Source organism: Chenopodium album, chromosome 15, assembly GCF_948465745.1.
Source record: "Chenopodium album chromosome 15, dcCheAlbu1.1, whole genome shotgun sequence".
In the NCBI taxonomy this organism is placed as follows: domain Eukaryota; kingdom Viridiplantae; phylum Streptophyta; class Magnoliopsida; order Caryophyllales; family Amaranthaceae; genus Chenopodium; species Chenopodium album.
The window spans coordinates 12985560-12998357 of NC_137848.1; the positions used below are offsets into that span (position 1 = coordinate 12985560).

Sequence of the window (12798 nt, forward strand, 5' to 3'; positions counted from 1 at the left end):
TCCAGGCCGTCAACCTTATTTTCCTTTCCTCTTCTTTCTTTCCTCATTTCCTCCTTACTTCATCTTACTTTCTCTCTCTAAAATCTCCATTTTCAAACCTTCAACTCCTACTTCAATCTTAGATCTTCTCCAATTCTTCCATCCAAACTCAAAAATTCTTACATTTTCCAACTCCTTTCATCTTCCTCTACAATCTACACTAAATTTTCAACACTTTCTCTCAATTTTCACTCAAACCCTTAGAGAGAGAAAGCTTCAATTTCTACTAATTCTCAAAGAAAATGGCATCAAAGAGGTCTAGAATGCAAAGGGGTGAAGGATCGAGGCAACAAGCACCAAGTGTTGACCCGGAGCTTCAAATTCCGGGGTGGGAGAGGGTGGTCATCACCACCCAAGAAAAAAAACTAAGGATGCTCAACCTCATCGCGCGGCAGGTAATTCCTACCCGTTTTATTCATCATCCCACATTATCTAGACTAGGAATTGACAAGCATGTTAAAAAATTGTTTAAAGGAATAGGCATGAGTGGTTTGTTCAAATTACATTATGATACATATGATTATTTGACCTTAGAATTTATTTCTAGTTTTAATGTCATTAAATCAAATGCTTTATACTCTCATGTTCAATTTCGTTTGTTCAATAATGATATTAGATTGTCTTTGAAAGAATTTGGGAAATTGTTTGATTTGAAATCGGATAGACCGATTGAACCGCCCCAAGACAACATCACCTTTGTCTATCATGCTTTAACGGGGAATCCTAATTTAAACCTCCAACATGCCAAGGGCACTTGGATTCAACATCCCGTGCCAAAACTTTGGCAACGGTTTGTTGGCCTCACCATCTTTGGGAGGCATGAACCCGCGAATGTGAGGAGGTATGAACTAGAATTGTTAGGGTCTTATATGATCCCTAGGAGTGACAAGTTGAACATGGTTCATAGGATGGCCCAACATTTCCAACGGGTGGCCAATGCGGCCGAGTCGGGTAGGTCTAGGGTCCCGATTTACTTTGGAGGGTTAGTAACCCACATAGCGGTCAAACACCTAGGTTGGACCCCTAGCGGCGATGGTAAGGTGGCCGGCCCAACCCTTATGGACGGACCTTATTTAGGAGGGCTTAACTGGATAAATGTGATAGGGGGTGAGACTTGGTGGGTTATTCATAGGGAGTCGGGTAGACGGGAGAATGCTTTCACTTTGCCTAATCCGGCCATAACTAAATTTGAGAAGGGTCTTCCCTCCTACACCTTCGAACTAGGAGACCTAGGAGAAGCCCAACCTCACCACCAAGCACCCCCCTCACCACCACAACATTTCCACCAACCATCACCCCAACACTACACACATAACATTCCCACTTCCTCAACCAACTACAACATCGACCCTAACACCTTGTATGACTTCTCGGCTTTTAGAAGCCAATTAGACCGGATAGAGAGTGGGCAAGGGAGGATAGAGGGTATGGTTAGGAACTTGGACACTAGGGTAGGATCCCTAGATTCTAGAGTTGGGGTGGTGGAGAGGAACCTAGGGCGGGGTTTATACCCCATGTATGATGATTATGCCCGTCGGGGGGCTATTCCCCCCGAATCGCTAGTTCCCGATTGGTTCCAACCTCCCCAAGGGGGGTACGCGGACCCAAGTGCCTACGGTACCTATGTGGACTATTCATCGGTCCATGGATATGGGACCGATGCTCCTTTTGGTGGGCTTGGGGGGAATGTGGACCCTACCTATTTTGCAGGTGGTTCGGGTTATGGTGGTGGTTTGAGCTATGGAGGGGCCGGTCCTAGCCATGGTGGGAGCGGCTATTCGAGGATGGATGAGGATGAGGAGTAGGTTACACTCCCAAGTCAATGAGGGCATTGCTTGATTTGGCTTGGGGGGGTAATCTTTCGCTTGGTAACTATCTTTCCTTTCTCTCTTTTTACTTGCTTTTTAGTGTAGTTTTATTTGCTTTCTAGGTTAGTTTTATTGCTTTCCTCATATGAAAAATACAAAAAAATTGAAAAAACAAAAAAATCAAAAATACGAACCAATGAACTGTAAATCATGCTTCCCTGTGCCCCATACTTGAGAAAAATTGTTTTGATCCTTGGTATTTGATTTTGAGCATTGTGGATTTTTTGATCATGATTTGAAGTTTAATTACTTGGATTCCTAAACATGCGTCAATTTTGTCCAACTACATGTGAATATGGTGCTTGACTAGTTGATTTGGTTAGGAATGTGTGATTAGTTCATGGTATGTCAATGAATTTGAGTATTGGTTTGCAACGATGAGTAGTGTTTCATAACTCACTATTATGCACATGTGGAGGACGAAGGCATTTGTTCTTTTAGGTAGCCTTCAGATTTATTAGATACATTTGTTCCCTTCTTGCTACCCATGTTGTTGCCTTGACTTTTTATTGTTTTTAGCCACATTACAAGCCATGTTTGCCCCATTGGTTACTAGTCCCAAGCTTGGCTTGGGGGAGCTATTAGTGAGTGAGGTGAGGGAGTTTGTAGTGTGCACTTTATTTGCACAATTTGGGTGGGTTTGAGAAGTTATTTGTTCTTGATCATATTTTTGTTTGATGAGTTTAAAAGTTGTATATATTCTTGAAGAATAAAAGTGTGATGGAAAAAGAAAAAAAAAGAGAAGTTTAAGAAAAAAAAGTGAGGAAATAAAAAAAAAAAAAAAAAAAAAAAAAAAAAAGAAAGTGAACTTCTAGAAAAAAAAGAGAAAAAAAATGAAAAAAAAAGAGCAAAAAAGAAAAAAAGTGTTTCATGTTCAAATTATCTAAGTGAAGGTTTATCAAAAGAAAAGAAAGAAAAAAAGTTGAGTTTCAATGTAAATATTTCAAGTTATGAGTTCAAAGTTTATTATTCACTCTTGTTCCATATTATCATATTTTTATGAGTGAATTTTGTAAGTATTGGGTTTGGTTTTTATGATTGGAGTGTATTTGGTGGATTTGTGTTGGAGTTAGTTTTGTTGGAGATGTTTATGATCATCATTTTTGGTCATGGGTTTATTAGGATATGGCTCCCTTTTTGCAGAGCTTTTCTCTCACATATTTCCCTAAATTTATCCTACCCTTTACCCTAGCCTTACATTACAAGCTTTAAAAGACCTTTTGACCTTGTGCATAGAGTTGTGTAAATGTGAAAGTGTTGTTTATCAATGCAAGTTATGACTTGACATATTCCGAGTCGACTATTAGGTTGAGTGTATGTCTTTTTAAACACACGAGTGTTGTGAGTTTGGGAGGGCATTGTTCACATTAAAGGGGTTGGGACGGAGAGCGATCGAGTACATCTTTTACTCGCCACATAAATTAGAGTAGAGTGTGTGAGCACTAGTCTTGAATTCTATATGCTCTTGTGGTTTGCTCTACTTGACAATTGTTGGGGAGGAAGGGTGATTAGATGGATAAGATTGGTTGATTTTGAAGCATGTGCACTTGATTTGCCTTGAATCGTGTATGCTTGATTTTTATATTGGGGTGAGGCATGTTTTATTGTTCATTGAGGAGCTCTTTGCTTAGGGACAAGCAAAGGTTTGGCTTGGGGGAGTTTGATATGTCCATTTTATATAGTATTTTACCCCCGTCCCTTGGTCATAATTAGTAGTGTTTTTGGCTCTTTAGAGCCACTTTTGTTACTAATATGCGTTTTCTAGTGTTTTCATAGTGTTTGTTGAGTTTTGTAGGGAACTGCACCTTTGGAGCACTTTTCCGGGATTTTATGAAGCAACTACGAGCATTGGAGGAACATGACCGTCGTTGAAGCCCAAGGCCGGCTAGATCCATCGAGCCGGTGATTAAGGGCTCGGTATTTGGAATACCGAGGTTTGGACCGAGCATTCAAGACCCGAGGAGGAGATTTGGATTGGGCCGAGGAGTCGAGCCCAATCGGAAGTCTAAGACTCGAGGAGCCACAAGGGCCCGATCGGGCAAGCATAGCCCCGATCGGGCAAGGCAAGGCATCAAGGGGGCTACGAGTGCTAGGCGCGCCCGATCGTGCGATGCTTAGCACGATCGGGCATGGTGCGCAGCTAAGGAGCATCGAGCAAAAGGCGCGCCCGATCGGGCGCGTGTTTCTGGAGGAGTGTGTTTGACGAACACTTAGTTTTTATTTAGGAGTATTGTTTAGAAGTTGTTTAAGTACGTTTTAGGATAATTATTTTTACTTACTCTTTCCTTTTCACTTTCTCTCTCTACTTAATATATTTTCTCTCTCTAGACTTTTCTCTCTACCTTACTTTTGATCTCGACTACTTTGTAATTTCGCCGTCTTGGTACGATTTCTATTTCAACTAATTTCAGTAATTTCTTCCCTTCAATTTCTTATGGCTTACTTTATTACTATGCATGTTTTAGATTTAACTATGTCCGAGTAGTTTAATTCTAGGGTTTATGGGGATCCATAATTAATATGAAGGGATAATTTATTATTGTTGATTATTGATATTGCATGATAATTTATTATTGAATTGTTTTAATTCTTTACAATTAGATTATGAATCGAGCAGATGTAATTTGATTGTGAATGTTTGGCAATATTGAATTGATGAATCGAGCAGATGTTAATTTGATATTAAGGGCTATTTTCAATAGGGACTTAGATCTAGTAAATTGCGAGAGCCTGTTAGATCTATGTTGGTTAATAAATTGCGAGGGCCTGTTAATCATGTTATCTGTGTAATGTTGATTAATTGATTGTTATGTTTTATCCCGGAATATTAATTATTGGTGAACCTGTGACCCTAGGCCTTCTTATTATTGTTTTTCTCCCTGAACTTGATCTCCGTAGTTTAATTTCACATTACAAACAACAAATTGGTTACTTTAATAATTTAGATTATATTAATTAATTAGGAGTAGAAAGACCAGTTTCCCTGTGGATTCGACCCTACTTCCCTATCTACTGTAGTTAGAGGACTTAGATATTACTTTTGATTAGGGGATACGACTTTACCCTGTCAAAATTTGGCGCCGTTGCCGGGGAAATTGTTTTATTTTTATTTCTAATTGTTTTTGTAGTCTAGATTATTTTTCTTTTGCCTCAAAGGACATTAGTTCTTTGAGGTAGTTCTCATATCTGTCTTTTTAGTTCTTTGTTTATGCCCAGGTGTTCCAGATCAGGTTACATTCCATTCGATCCTGAGATCGAGCGCTCATTTCATAGACAGAAGAATCTTTATAGGCAGATCCTGGCAGGTTCTGGGAGTAACGATATTCCTAGAAATCCATTACCTACTTCTAGTGATTCGGAGCATTCTTCTGATTCAGAACTAGAGATGGGTACACCACCACCACCTCCACCTCGCAAGCTCAGCGATTATTCGCAGCCATCTCTGACGGATTTTCCACATCTTTCTCCTACACCTGATCTCGAGGGAGTCCAGTTCGAGATCAAGCCCCAGTTCATAACGATGATAGAAAGAAAGCAGTTCAGTGGAGCTAAGGGTGAAGATCCTAATCTTCACATTGCAGATTTCTGTCAATATTGCAATACTATTAGGCAGAATGGGGTAACGCAGGATCAAATCAGGGAGATTCTTTTTCCCTTTTCTTTATGTGGAAAAGCTAAATTATGGTTTAATGGTTTGAATAGAGCTGCACTTGGTATTACTAACTGGGAGACTCTTGCTTTGAAATTTTATAATAAATATTACCCTGCAGAGAAAACAGCTTTATTGAGAAGTGCCATCCAGAATTTTGCCCAGGAGACAGATGAAGCATTATATGAGGCTTGGGAAAGATTCAAGGATCTGCAGAGGGAGTGTCCCCACCACAACTTGGCAAAGTGGCAGCTAATTCAAGCTTTTTACAATGGATTAGGAAATGCATCTAGGACAATTTTAGACTCCGCAGCTAGCGGTAGATTTATGAATTTAAATGTTGATGATGCAGGTCAGGTTATTGAAGATATGGCGATCCATAATTCCCAATATGGGAATGCTAGAGGTTATGCTAATAAGGGCAAGCATCATGTTGATTCAGTAACCCTTATGCAAGCTCAGCTTCCTTCTATTTGCCAGAAACTAGATAGCCTCACTACTAACAATTCTAATTCTGTTGTTAATGTTTCTGCTGTTTCTAATAATGCTAATGACGCTTTCTGTGAAAATTGTGGAAGTGTAGGTCATTATGAACAAGATTGCAGGAGTTCAATGGAGCAAGTTAATGCTTTCCAGACTTATAAGCAAAATAACCCATACTCGAATTCCTACCATCCTGGCTACCGGAACCATCCCTACCTATCTTACCGTAGCACTAATGTTCAAAATCCTCCACCTCCACAACAACCACAACAAGCACCCCCTCCACAGTAGAAATATTACCACCCTCATGCTAACCAGAAACCCCCATCACAAGCCCCTACTACATCTTCTTACCCTGCTTTATCAGAAATTAGGGCAATGTTGACTAGAATGCAAAAACACATGGAGAGTAGAGACCAACATATTGACTCTATTATAGCCCATAATAAAGTCATGGACACCCAAATTGCCCAATTGTCCTCTACCCTTCAATCTCGTCAGCAGGGAGCTTTACCAGCGCAGGGAATTCAACCTACGGATCATGCTAATGCAATCACCCTAAGGAGTGGTTCACACTACGATGGGCCCCAAATGCCCAAAGAGGATGAACCTGATTCAATTAATATTGCTAATCCTGATTCCGTTGTACCAATTTCCCCTGCAGGGCTGCAGGGTAAAATTATTGATACTAATATTTCTGATGATTCATTGCAGGGTACAACCCTCAGGGAAGGATGCACCCCAGGAGAAGAGTAGGGAAGCACCACCAGTTATCAAGCTACCTTTCCCCAACCGTCACTTGAAGACTAAGTTGGATAAGCAGTTTGGTAAGTTTTTGGAGGTAGTAAAAAATTTGCAGGTAACAGTTCCTTTCACATAACTTATTACTCAGGTTCCTGCATATGCTAAATTCATGAAAGATATTTTGACTAGGAAAAGGGCCTTTAATGAAGTAGAAACTGTAGCATTCACTGAGGAATGTAGTGCACTTTTACAAAATAAATCCCCTCCTAAATTAAAGGATCCCGGTAGTTTTTCTATCCCTTGTCATATTGGAAATATTTTCATTGATAAAGCATTATGTGATCTAGGTGCCTCTGTTAGTGTGATGCCATCGTCTGTATGTGCTAAATTGAATATGGGTGATTTAAAAGTTACTAATATAACTTTGCAAATGGCAGATCGTTCTGTTAAATACCCTTTAGGTATTTTAGAGGATGTACCTGTTAGAGTTGGTAAATTTTTTATCCCTGTTGATTTTGTTGTTTTAGACATGGCTGAGGACACGCAAATTCCCATTATATTAGGTAGACCTTTTCTCCATACTGCAGGAGCCATTATTGATGTCAAAAATGGTAAACTAACCCTTTCTGTTGGCGATGATAATATCACTTTTAACTTAGGGAAAGTTTTAAAAAGTCCTATGCTTGAAGAAAATTGTTATCTAATTGATGTGCTTGATGTAATGGATGATATTTGTGAGGAGAGCTTACCACAGGTTCTTGCAAGGGACCCCTTGGAGGAAATTCTTTGTGGAAATTTGTCTGCAGGTGACATGAGCATATGGAGCAAGGAGGTGGATGACATAGAAAGAGCTCTTGCCACCGAGGAATTTGATCCTAATGATTGTGTGAAGGTAGTAAATTTGGTTCAGGAATCGAAACCTGCAGAGGTGAAGAAACCTGAACTAAAACCTCTCCCTTCTCATTTAAAATATGTTTTCCTTGATGAGCAGGAATTGTACCCTGTGATCATTAGTACTGCACTGGATGACCCACAAACTTCCCAACTTCTAGAGGTTCTAAGAACCCACAAAAGGGCAATAGGGTACAGTATTGATGATCTCAAGGGTATAAGCCCTGATTTTTGTATGCACAGGATACACTTAGAGGACAACTACAAACCCTGTATTCAACCCCAGAGGAGGTTGAATCCTAATATGCAAGAGGTAGTCAAGAAAGAGGTTATGAAATTACTTGATGCAGGTATTATCTATTCTATTTCTGACTCTAAATGGGTAAGTCCTGTACAGGTGGTTCCTAAGAAGGGTGGGATGACTGTTGTTAAAAACGATAAAAACGAATTAATTCCCACTAGAACTGTTACAGGGTGGCGTATGTGCATTGACTATCGTAGATTAAATATCGCCACTAAAAAGGACCATTTACCTCTCCCCTTTATTGATCAAATGCTTGAGAGGTTAGCAAATCATAAGTTCTTTTGCTATTTGGATGGGTATTCGGGATTTTTCCAAATCCCGATCCACCCTGACGATCAGGAAAAGACTACATTTACATGCCCTTATGGCACTTTTGCATATCGTAGAATGCCTTTTGGTTTATGTAATGCACCTGCTACATTTCAACGTTGCATGATGAGTATCTTTTCTGAGTTCATAGAGTCTATCATGGAAGTCTTTATGGATGATTTTAGTGTTTATGGTTCTTCATTTGATGCATGCTTATCTGACCTTGCTAAAATCTTGAAAAGATGTGAAGAATGCAATTTGGTTTTAAATTGGGAGAAGTGTCACTTTATGGTGACAGAAGGAGTAGTCCTGGGTCACATTGTATCTGATAAGGGCATACAGGTAGACAAAGCTAAGATTTCAGTGATTGAGCAATTACCTCCCCCAGTTAATGTTAAGGGAGTTAGGAGTTTCTTGGGTCATGCGGGGTTTTATCGCCGTTTTATCAAAGATTTTTCAAAAATTGCTAAACCACTAACTCAGCTTTTGCTTAAGGATGCCCCTTTTTTTTTTACTGACGAGTGTCTTGAGGCTTTTGACAGGATTAAGCAGGCTTTGATATCGGCACCCATCATATGTGCACCCGATTGGAACCTTCCATTCGAGATTATGTGTGATGCGAGTGACTTTGCTCTAGGAGCCGTGCTTGGACAAAGGAAGGATAAAGTTTTGCATGCTATTTATTATGCAAGCAAGACTTTAGATGAAGCCCAAGTCAACTATGCCACCACGGAAAAGGAGTTTCTTGCTGTTATATATGCTTTAGAAAAATTTAGATCATATCTTGTTGGTTCTAAAGTCATTGTTTTTACTGACCATGCAGCTTTGAAATATCTAATAGCTAAGGCGGAATCCAAGCCAAGGCTACTCCGGTGGGTTCTTTTGCTCCAAGATTTCAATATTGAGATAAAGGATAAAAAGGGAGCAGAGAACGTAGTGGCAGATCACTTGTCACGTATCAGGTATGATGAGGGTAAGGATTCTCTTCCTATAGACGATTCGTTCCCTGATGACAACCTGTATGCAGTAGTGGAGAATCACCCTTGGTATGCGGATTTTGCTAATTATTTAGTGGGTGGTACTCTACCTCCTGACTTGTCCTACCAACAGAAAAAGAAATTCCTTTTCTGATGTTAAACATTATTTTTGGGATGATCCTTTTTTGTTTCGTGAGTGTGCAGATGGATTATTTCGCAGGTGTGTTCCCGAATGGGAGGTTCACAGCGTTCTTACAAGTTGCCACACTTCACCCTATGGTGGACATCATGGCCCCACTAAAACGGTGGCTAAGATTAACGAGTCAGGCTTCTTTTGGCCTACCATGTTTAAAGATGCTAACACTTTTGTGCAGGCTTGTGACTCTTGCCAGAGGACTGGCAACATTTCGCGGAGGCATGAGATGCCCCAAACTGGGATTCTTGAAGTTGAAATATTTGATGTTTGGGGTATCGATTATATGGGGCCGTTCCCATCTTCCAATGGGAATTGCTACATACTTGTAGCCGTAGATTATGTGTCCAAATGGGTTGAAGCCATAGCCTCACCAACAAATGACTCTAAGGTAGTCATCAAGCTATTCAAGAAGATCATATTTCCCAGGTTTGGTGTTCCATGAGCCATTATTAGTGATGGGGGTACCCACTTCCACGAGAGACAACTGGACAACTTACTTAGGAAGTATGGTGTGTATCATAAAACCGGGCTTAGTTACCATCCCCAAACTAGCGGTCAAGTTGAGGTCTCTAATAGGGAAATCAAGGCGATCTTAGAGAAGGTAGTAGCTAAGTCTAGGAAGGATTGGAGTATGAAGCTAGATGACACACTTTGGGCATACCGAACAGCATTTAAGACACCGATTTGTTCTTCACCTTATAGACTAGTTTATGGTAAGGCATGTCATCTTCCCGTAGAGTTGGAGTACAAAGCTTTTTGGGCAATCAAGGAGCTTAATATGGATTCTAAGGCCGCGGGTAAGAAGAGACTTCTCCAACTCAATGAGTTGGATGAGTTTAGATTGTCGGCATATGACAGTGCACGCATCTACAAGGAGAAGACCAAGAAGTGGCATGACAAGAGGATCCTACCGAAAGAGTTTGCACCGGGCGATAAGGTTCTTCTCTTTAACTCTAGATTAAAGATTTTTCCAGGAAAGTTAAAATCTAGGTGGTCCGGTCCCTTCACTGTCACAAAGGTGAATAAGTTTGGTTCGGTGGAGTTGGTGAATGACAAGGGTGAAGAGTTCAAGGTAAATGGCCAAAGGTTGAAAGTGTATCATGAAGGTGCTACTATTAGAGATGTGGAGGAGACTCTCCTAACTCCACTTCCTAAATGAGCTCAAGGGTGGTAAGAAGGTCGTGCGGGACCTAGATAAACCAGCGCTTTGCGGGAGGCAACCCGTATTTCTTGCTTTCTAGACTAGTTTCCTTTCCTTTTTTTTTTATTTTAGAGAGGTGAGAAGAGTGATAATTTTACCATTTACAAGTGTTGTTGTACAGGTATGAATTTGACAGGTAAAGGACTTAGAAAAATTTAAAGAAGAAAAGAATTCGGAGTGCCCAGGGCTAGGTACGGGCCCGATCGGGCGAGTCTCGCCTGATCGGGCGCGCAAGTGAGGCGAAAATTGGGGCAAAATTCGCCCGAACGGGCGAATAAACCCGATCGGGCGCGCAAGTGAGGCGAAAATTGGGGCAAAATTCGCCCGAACGGGCGAATAAACCCGATCGGGCGCGCAAGAAGAGCTGATTTCGGTGACAATTTCGCCCGATCGGGCAAAGCTTGCCGATCGGGCGCATTTTTGTGGAAAATCGAGTGAAGGAAAAGAAATGTCGGGCAAAGCTCACCTGATCGGGCGAAAATTTTGGCGAAATTCACCTTGGAGTTCGCGCTCGATCGGCCCGATCGGGCGAGCAACTATCATCAAAAAAAATTTGCAATTTCGCCCGATCGGGCGAGGCTTTCCCGATCGGGCGCGCCTCCAGGCCGTCAACCTTATTTTCCTTTCCTCTTCTTTCTTTCCTCATTTCCTCCTTACTTCATCTTACTTTCTCTCTCTAAAATCTCCATTTTCAAACCTTCAACTCCTACTTCAATCTTAGATCTTCTCCAATTCTTCCATCCAAACTCAAAAATTCTTACATTTTCCAACTCCTTTCATCTTCCTCTACAATCTACACTAAATTTTCAACACTTTCTCTCAATTTTCACTCAAACCCTTAGAGAGAGAAAGCTTCAATTTCTACTAATTCTCAAAGAAAATGGCATCAAAGAGGTCTAGAATGCAAAGGGGTGAAGGATCGAGGCAACAAGCACCAAGTGTTGACCCGGAGCTTCAAATTCCGGGGTGGGAGAGGGTGGTCATCACCACCCAAGAAAAAAAACTAAGGATGCTCAACCTCATCGCGCGGCAGGTAATTCCTACCCGTTTTATTCATCATCCCACATTATCTAGACTAGGAATTGACAAGCATGTTGAAAAATTGTTTAAAGGAATAGGCATGAGTGGTTTGTTCAAATTACATTATGATACATATGATTATTTGACCTTAGAATTTATTTCTAGTTTTAATGTCATTAAATCAAATGCTTTATACTCTCATGTTCAATTTCGTTTGTTCAATAATGATATTAGATTGTCTTTGAAAGAATTTGGGAAATTGTTTGATTTGAAATCGGATAGACCGATTGAACCGCCCCAAGACAACATCACCTTTGTCTATCATGCTTTAACGGGGAATCCTAATTTAAACCTCCAACATGCCAAGGGCACTTGGATTCAACATCCCGTGCCAAAACTTTGGCAACGGTTTGTTGGCCTCACCATCTTTGGGAGGCATGAACCCGCGAATGTGAGGAGGGATGAACTAGAATTGTTAGGGTCTTATATGATCCCTAGGAGTGACAAGTTGAACATGGTTCATAGGATGGCCCAACATTTCCAACGGGTGGCCAATGCGGCCGAGTCGGGTAGGTCTAGGGTCCCGATTTACTTTGGAGGGTTAGTAACCCACATAGCGGTCAAACACCTAGGTTGGACCCCTAGCGGCGATGGTAAGGTGGCCGGCCCAACCCTTATGGACGGACCTTATTTAGGAGGGCTTAACTGGATAAATGTGATAGGGGGTGAGACTTGGTGGGTTATTCATAGGGAGTCGGGTAGACGGGAGAATGCTTTCACTTTGCCTAATCCGGCCATAACTAAATTTGAGAAGGGTCTTCCCTCCTACACCTTCGAACTAGGAGACCTAGGAGAAGCCCAACCTCACCACCAAGCACCCCCCTCACCACCACAACATTTCCACCAACCATCACCCCAACACTACACACATAACATTCCCACTTCCTCAACCAACTACAACATCGACCCTAACGCCTTGTATGACTTCTCGGCTTTTAGAAGCCAATTAGACCGGATAGAGAGTGGGCAAGGGAGGATAGAGGGTATGGTTAGGAACTTGGACACTAGGGTAGGATCCCTAGATTCTAGAGTTGGGGTGGTGGAGAGGAACCTAGGG

The 12798-nt window shown here is 41.2% G+C and overlaps 1 pseudogene; it reads left to right on the forward strand.

Moving 5' to 3' along the window:
- The first annotated feature begins 281 nt into the window (after window positions 1-281).
- On the forward strand, window positions 282-10788 carry LOC145580841 (uncharacterized; annotated as a pseudogene).
- Window positions 10789-12798: the final 2010 nt, after the last annotated feature.